The sequence below is a fragment of the Zingiber officinale genome, chromosome 8A (assembly GCF_018446385.1).
Source record: "Zingiber officinale cultivar Zhangliang chromosome 8A, Zo_v1.1, whole genome shotgun sequence".
In the NCBI taxonomy this organism is placed as follows: domain Eukaryota; kingdom Viridiplantae; phylum Streptophyta; class Magnoliopsida; order Zingiberales; family Zingiberaceae; genus Zingiber; species Zingiber officinale.
The window spans coordinates 123,165,377-123,173,575 of NC_056000.1; positions in this window are offsets into that span (position 1 = coordinate 123,165,377).

The following is an 8,199-nucleotide window of genomic DNA, read 5'->3' on the forward strand; positions in this document are numbered from 1 at the left end:
TAAAATGGCACATATTGGGAAATCATAAGAACTACCAAGTTGGGATTTTGGTATGTTCTTAGAAAATTAAAGGCAATTTAAGCCTTAATTTGAAGTGCTACTCTTGTGGAAATATGAAATATGCCAACACTTGAGGAATATGCTTAATTGGCATAAATTAATCAAGAGAATTAGAAATGTCAAGTTAGGCTTTGTCACTTAGATAGGTTTTAGGATACTTAGATAGGTAATCTAGGTATCTTATTAATGCTAAACCTTGCCATGATTGTTTGCCCATTATATGCCATGACATCATATTTAGTTTTGTATTTTGTATTCATGACTTATTATGAAAAATACAAAAATACCATATCATGTCATACATACATCATGTAATTATAGGAATCTTTCTTTTGAAAGCTATTTCATTTTGATGTATGCCATAACATTATCATGCATTATGTTTAATTCCTTAAAAGCAAGGACAAATGGCATTTATCAACAAGTGTTTTCAACAAGTGTTGTCAACAAGTGGTATTAACAAGTAACATCCTAAGTGGATGTTCAATATCCACAAAATGCCTAGATAGATATGCATGATCCCTAGATTAGGGCAAAACCAAACTTTATATCTCACAAAGACCAATAAGATGACTTGTATGTGTTTTAGTGCACATTAAATACAAGTGAGATATTAGGATGATGAACAAAACTCAAGATGTTGATTTAGTGCATTCTTTTGAGTTTTAAGTTCATCAAAACATATAGTTATGTGTTTTCCCATCATTGGGAAAGCTAATGTACAAGTAATGTGCATTAAGCCCAAGGAATATGGTGGGATATTGGTTTTGAAAATTTTTTTAAAATAATTTTGGAAAACCTTGGTGAAGGCTATCTTTTGATAGTAATCACCATTGAATAGTTAGACATAAACTTAAAGAAAACACTAAAGTTTTTGCAAGTTCTCAAGTTTGTGTCAATTTTTGAAAATATGATATATTTTCATAGAAAACTATTTTTTCATGATAAATTATACCCTAAATAATGTCTACACAAATTTTTACGATTTTTGGAATTTTGTAGAATTTTCTAGGGGTTTCTGAAATTGGCTGAAATTGAATTTCAGCAATTTCAGGCCTTCAATCGATCAGTGGATCGATTGGAGTGCCTCAATCGATCAGCTGATCGATTGAGAAGGCATTTCTCGTGAGCAGAAGCTCGCTGGATCGATCGGCCGATCAATCCAAGAAGTGCTGAATCGATCAGTGGTGGATCGATTCAGCAAGGTTCAATCGATTGGAACCCAACTCCAATCGATCGAAGATGCTGATTTTGGCTGGGAAGGTCTGATTTCAGCATCTTTGAACCTATTTTAGTCTAGGTAACCATTCCAAACCCCTGAAAATACATTTGTATACATAAAAAGGGTGTTTTCGTGTGGAAAACAAGGATGGATTGGTTAAGGAAGGCTAAGTTGAAGTTTAGGTTGAGGTTTGTTTCAAATTTTGAATATTTGAACCTCAAAACTTCTAAAATTGGGTTTCCTAAAGTTTTAGGGATTCCAAGTCATTTTTGGTGCAATGACAGAAGTTACCACCATGTCTTTAGGGGGAGATACTCTTTAAAGACATGAAAATTATTTTTCATGAACTTTGGAAGGTTGTTAACCTTCCGTTAAGAACATGCTCAAGGTTGAGCGTTTGAACTTTAATGGGGAGTGGATATCCTCATTGTTCAAGTGGTTTCAAGTGGATAATGCTCAAGGATGGGCATTTGCCTACATTGGGGGAGAATGTAGGGTTAAGGATAATGAAGGGTATGAGACCTTCATTATCATGTTAATCACAACGAGTGAAGTTGTGAACAACGATGAGCAACTCTTCAGGGGGAGAGTTTTCAACAAGTGAATTTGTTGATGTGTGCCCAAAAATGGGGCATGGTTTGATGTGTGCCAATAGGGGGAGAATGAAAGGGAGTAAGTTAGGATTTCATTACCTAGAGGGAGTTTGCCCTCTTAGGGGGAGAATGAAGGGCTTAACTTATGTATTCATTACCTAGTGGTATGAAGCAGGTTTAGGCTATGGGATTAGCCTAACTTACATGTGGTATTGTAAGTGATAGTGTTGGTATTGTCAAACATCAAAAAGGGGGAGATTGTTGGTGCAACATCCCTCAGGTCAAGGTTGACCAAGCTTGAGTCTTGGTTTGGGTTTCAATGTTTGACAATGCAAGGTTGATTGAAGAAGAGTCAAGTAGGTCAAGGATGACCGGATACTTGACTGGGAAGTCCTAACTGGGATGTTAGGCAGAAGGAAAGACCTAGTGACTGAAGCTAGGTAGTGAGGAAAATCCTAGTAAGTGAAGGTAGGTGAAAGTCCTGGTGAGTGAAGCCAGGCAGAAGAAAATCCTGGTGAGTGAAGCCAAGTGAAAATCCTAGTGAGTGAAGCTAGGTGAAAGACCTGGTGAGTGAAGCCAGACAGAAGAGAAGTCCTACTGAGTGAATCTAGGCAGATTGGAAGTCCTGGTGAGTGAAGCCAGGCACGGGGAAATCCAGATGGGTCAAGATTGACCAGACATCTGGTGAAAGTCCAAGTAGGTCAAGGGAGTGATCAGATACTTGGCACGAGGAAGAAAAGTCTAAGTAGGTCAGAGGGATTGACCGGATACTTGGCAAGAAAAGAAAAGTCCAAGTGGGTCAAAGGGATTAACCAGACACTTGGTGAGAGAGTCCTAGCTGGTCAAGGGTGACCGGATGCTAGGTCTTATGTACCAACAAGTCATGGTTGACTAGATGTTGGTTTAGGGGGCTTTGGACTTGGTTTTGGGAAAAACCCAAGATCTGGATTGATCAGCCGATTGATCCAGCAGATCTGGATCGATCGGCCGATCGATCCGGTGAGTCCCCGCGAACATAACCCATCTGGATCGATCGGTGGATCGATCCAGAGGTCCCAATCGATCAGTGGATCGATTGGGAGCTGCTGTTTATACGCGATAAGCCCTGGATCGATCCACCGATCGATCCAGGCTATTTTAGAAAGCACAGAGGCGCTCAGGATCGATCCGTGGATTGATCCAAAGCCTCCCCGATCGATTGGGAGCAATCCAATCGATCGGGATCCGACCGTTGGCGTCGATTTAAGCCGCAGGCGTTCATTTCCTTCGGCAGGACTTCACGATTTCATCTCAAATCAACACAGCGACTTCTCCACACTTCTCTCAAGCTCATATCGCCAGTTCTTGAAGGTTCTTGGAGGTTTCCCAAGTCAAGAGGTGGATCAAAAGCAAGAAGAAGAAAGCTAGGGTTAGGGTTTTCATTCCATATCTTGTAAGATATCTATTGTATTTGTTTCCCTTGCTTTCTTCTTGTATTGTGAGGGTTGTAGGACTTCTCCGCCTTCAGTAGTTACTGAAAAGGAGTGATTTCATAGTGGAGGGTGTGTGAGTGTGTGGATCCTTGGACTAGTCACCTCTTGTGAGGTGGATACCAAGTAAATCCTCTTGTTAGCATTGTGTATTTTGTTTCTTTGTATTTCCGCTGCACATCCTTGAAGAAACAAGCAACGAAGAGCACAACGAGCTATTCACCCCCCCCCCCCTCTAGCTACTTTTCGGTCCCAACACGTCTGAGGTACGAGGCGTTGCGGTATGCGGGCGGACCAGAAGGAGGCGCGCGGCGTTTCCGAGGGACGAGAAGCCAAAGTGGAAGGTTGCTCGAGAAGGCCGAAATTGGGTTCGAGTGAGCCTTATTTTGGTTGGCTGAAATCACCCTAGCGAGCAGAGCCGAAGCGGAAGACCTGGACCAAGGCGAGCAGCACCAGAGCGGAGGGCCCGAACCAAAAGTCAACTTAGTTGACTTTAGCGACCCGGGTGCCCGAATCCATTCCGAGCGCCCGTAGTTGACTTTTGACCAGGATCGCGTCAAACGTGATCCGTTGCGAAGGGGATAAAAGTTTATTCCCTCCCTGGTGCCTGGAACCCTTCCAGGCTCCCTGACCAAGGTTATAAATATAGCCTTGATCCAGAAGCTTCAAATCAACTCAAGAATTCTGTATTCCAACACTTGTGCACTTTTTTGTTAGTTTAGCTTCTATTTTTTGTGCTTTCACTGCTGTAAGAGGCTTCTCCGCCTGAAGAAGATAATAGTGCTACACTTTCCTTGGATTAACAATCTTCCCGGTTGTAACCAAGTAAAAACCCTTTGCCTCTTCTTTTTCTTTCTATTTAGTTAATTTATTTATGCAAGTGTTCTGTTGAAAGTTAGAGAAGGGTTTGTGTTTTGTTTTTACAGGGCTATTTTACCCCCCCCCCCTTTTTAACAGGCCTCCGTGATCCAATAAGTGGTATCAGAGCCAGGACGCTTCAGGAGGACTAACCGTCGATCGAAGCAAAGACGATGGTCGTACTGAGCATATACCCGCCGAAGTTCGAAGGGGAATTCGTTACCTGGAAAAAGCAAATGCAGGTATTTTTCAAAACCAACTTTTAATTACTTCTTATAATGGAATTTGATTTTGTAGCACCGGAGGGCAAAGAAAAGTATCAATGGATGAAAAAGGAGCAGACCGACTACGTGGCAAACGGCAAAGTAGAGTACCATCTACTGAGCCTTCTTCCGCCACAAGAAATCAATCGAATCGACAACTATGACTCCGCGAAGGAACTTTGGGAGAAGTTCCTTGAGCTACACGAAGGGACGTCCGAAGCCAAGCTCGCAAGACGAGATCTACTTCGCAACTAGCTCACCAACCTACGACTTGGAGAAGATGAAACAACTACGCATCTACACTCAAGAGTTAAAGAGCTTATCATTAAACTATCGAATCTCGGAGAAAAGGTAAGTAATTGAGTTTCACTAAGGTACGCGCTAAATTCATTTCGTAGAAATATGAAATGGGCATCACTAGTAGATACTTTTTATATTTCTAAAGATTTAGAAAAAAATTACTTTAGAAGAATTATTCTTGACATTTGAAGTGCATGAATCAAGATGTACAGGTACGAAGAAGCCTAAGCACAACGTCGCCTTCAAAGCATCGAGAGACGAACCTGAGTCAGAGTCCTCTCTCGACGACGAGGAAATGGTTATGATGGTAAGACGTTTCAAGAAACTTTGTAAATCTAAAAATACTAACCATCCGTAGGGTAGAAAAAAAAGGGCGATCCGCTGCTACCACTGTAACGAAGAAGGGCACGTCAAGGACAACTGCCCCAAGCTGAGGAATAAGGATAAGGACAAAGGTAAGAAGCCTGTCCAAAAACGCAAGGTCTTAAAGGCGATGTGAAACGATACGTCCTCCGAATTGGAAGTCGAGGCCTTCTCAGGACTTGCACTAATGGCAAGTCATCAAGACGACGACTACGAGTCAAACTCTTTCGAAATGAGTATCGAGAGCATCGATGAAGGGGGAGCTACGTCGAAAGATAGTAGCAGTTCAGGAGAGAAACGGACAACGAGATCGACAAGGTAAGTCAGGTATGATCTCTTCCTCCCGGTAAACTATTTAAGTTTATTAAACTGTTAACTAAGGATTGCTGTAAGTTAGATAAAGAAATTAAAAATTTAAAAGTAATACTAGCTAAATCTTGCCCTTTAGAAGAGTTATACAAGTTAAAATTAGAAAATGATAATTTAAAAATACAAGTAAATAACTTGAAAAATCGTGCATTCTCATCTAACACAAATGTTAGAAAATTTAATAATCTAAATTGGTATTTTAGATACCACAAGGGACAAATTAGGAATATCTCAAAAAGGTATGTCCCTAAGAAGTTTTTAGTTAATCTAGTAGGTTAGAACCTATATTAGGTTCCAAGGTCCTGTTTAACTTGAACTATTAATTAGATTTAGAGCTTTTAGCGAGAAAAGTAGACATTAAATTTCTTTATAAGGCTTTGTCTAAGAAAGTGGTTGTTGCTCCAATAACCAAGAAGGCCTAGTGTCTCGCCACTGCCTGGAAGTCAAAATATTGAAATAAAATGTTTAATTAACTTTTTGATAAAACATTAAGATTAAAATTTAATAATGCATTTAAAAAGTTTTTCAAACATTTTTTTTGGAAATCTTTCAAAAATATTTTTATATACTTAGAAAAATTTTCTTGCGTAAAATTTTTACTTAGAAAAATTCTCAAAAAAAAAAATATTTTTGCCTAATTTAAAATTTCTTCTGAAAATTAGAAATTGTTGCTTAAATTTCTTTTTACTCATAAAATTATTTTTACCTATAGTTTTACTTAGAAAAATCTCAAAGATTTAAGTTAGAAAAATTCTTTCAAAAATATTTCTTTTGCAAATTATCTAACTTAGAATTGTTTTAACTTAGAATTTTTTTTAAGAAAGTTTGAAATATTGTTGAAAATTATTGCAAATTTTTAGGTAAAATCATTGAAATTATTCTCAAAATTTTCTAAGTTTTAACCCTTAAATTTTTTTTTTGGAACCCCATTTTTTTATGTGATTAAAGGGGGAGAAGGAAAAGTATAAGTTCTAGGGGAAGGTAGACCAATTTTTTTCTACAATTTCTCTATCTTTTTGCACTTTATTGCAATACTAGTTATTTCTTTTTATGTCTATTTACCCTAGCTTAACTTGGGTTGCTCACATCAAAAAGGGGGAGATTGTTGGAACCCCTAAGTTGTTGTCCTGTCGTGTTTTTAACCTTGTGTCTAACTGTGCAGGAGCTTAGGAGCACAGGAAGTCGAGCAAAAGACGCAGCTAGCGAGAAGGACGGTATGGGAGGGAGCCGACGGGCTCGGTGCGTCTGAGGTACGAAGCGCTACGGTATGCGGGCGGACGAGAAGGAGGCGCGCGACGTTTCTGAGGGACGAGAAGCCGAAGTGGAAGGTTGCTCGAGAAGGTCAAAATTGGGTTCGGATGAGCCTTATTTCGGTTGGCTGAAATCACCCAAGCGAGCAGAACCGGAACGGAAGACCCGGAACAAGGCGAGCAGCACTAGAGCAGAGGGCCCGGACCAAAAGTCAACTTGGTTGACTTTAGTGGTCCGGGCGCTCGGAGTTGACTTTTGACCAGGATCACGTCAAACGCGATCTATTACAAAGGGGATAAAAGTTTATCCCCTTCTAGGCGCCTAGAACCCTTTTAGGTGCCCCGACCAAGGCTATAAATACAGCCTTGGTCCAGAAGCTTCAAATCAACTCAAGAATTTTGTATTCCAACACTTGTGCACTTCTTTGTTAGTTTACCTTCTATTTTTTGTGCTTTCACTGTTGTAAGAGGCTTCTCCGCCTGAAGGAGATACTAGTGCTACACTTCCCTTGGATTAACAACCTCCCCGATTGTAACCAAGTAAAAACCCTTTGCCTCTTCTTTTTCTTTCTGTTTAGTTAATTTATTTATGCAAGTGTTCTGTTGAAAGTTTGAGAAGGGTTTGTGTTTTGTTTTTACAGGGCTATTCAACCCCCTTCTAACCGATCGCCACGATCCAACAAGGATAACATCGCATAGAAGAAGGTTATTTACACTAACATGCTTTAAACATAATTCTAGTATATTTCATGAAAGATTCACTATACCAAGGCCCCTTAAACTGTATGATTTTTTTACAATCGAACCAGGGGTGCTATGGTTATGACATTGTACCCTTTGACTGAGGTGCCAGGTTCGAGCACCCCCCTGTGCAGGCTCTTATCAATTAAATGGTACCGTTCACCCAAAAATCCCTTCGGGGATTTCTGATAAGGGGTCGTTTCGGCAGTGGTGTCGGTCACTATAAAAAGTTTACTCATACACACTACAAAAAATAAAGGATTTCGGGACAAAATTGGGGACGAATTTTAAAAAAAAATTCGTTGCAAAAATTTTTGCGACAAAATTTGGGACGAAAATTTTTTCGTCCCAAAATGGTTGATGCCAACTTTTGGAATGAATTATGGATTGTTGCAAATTTGGGAACGAATTTGGGGACGAATTTGGCGACGAATAAAATTTTCGTCCCCAAATTCGTTGCAAAAAAGTATACAGATTTGCAACAAAAATTATTTTTGTTGCAAACTTAGGAACAAATTTAGGGACGAATTTACATAAATTTTCCGCCAAAATTGTCTTGATTTTTGCAACAAATTTGGGGACGAATTCGGTGACAAATTATATTTTGTTGCCAAGTTTGTCCCTAATATTGCAACGAATTTGGGGACAAATTCGGTAACAAAATTTTTTGTGTTGCTATCTTTGTTCCTAATTTTGCAACGAATAATAAAT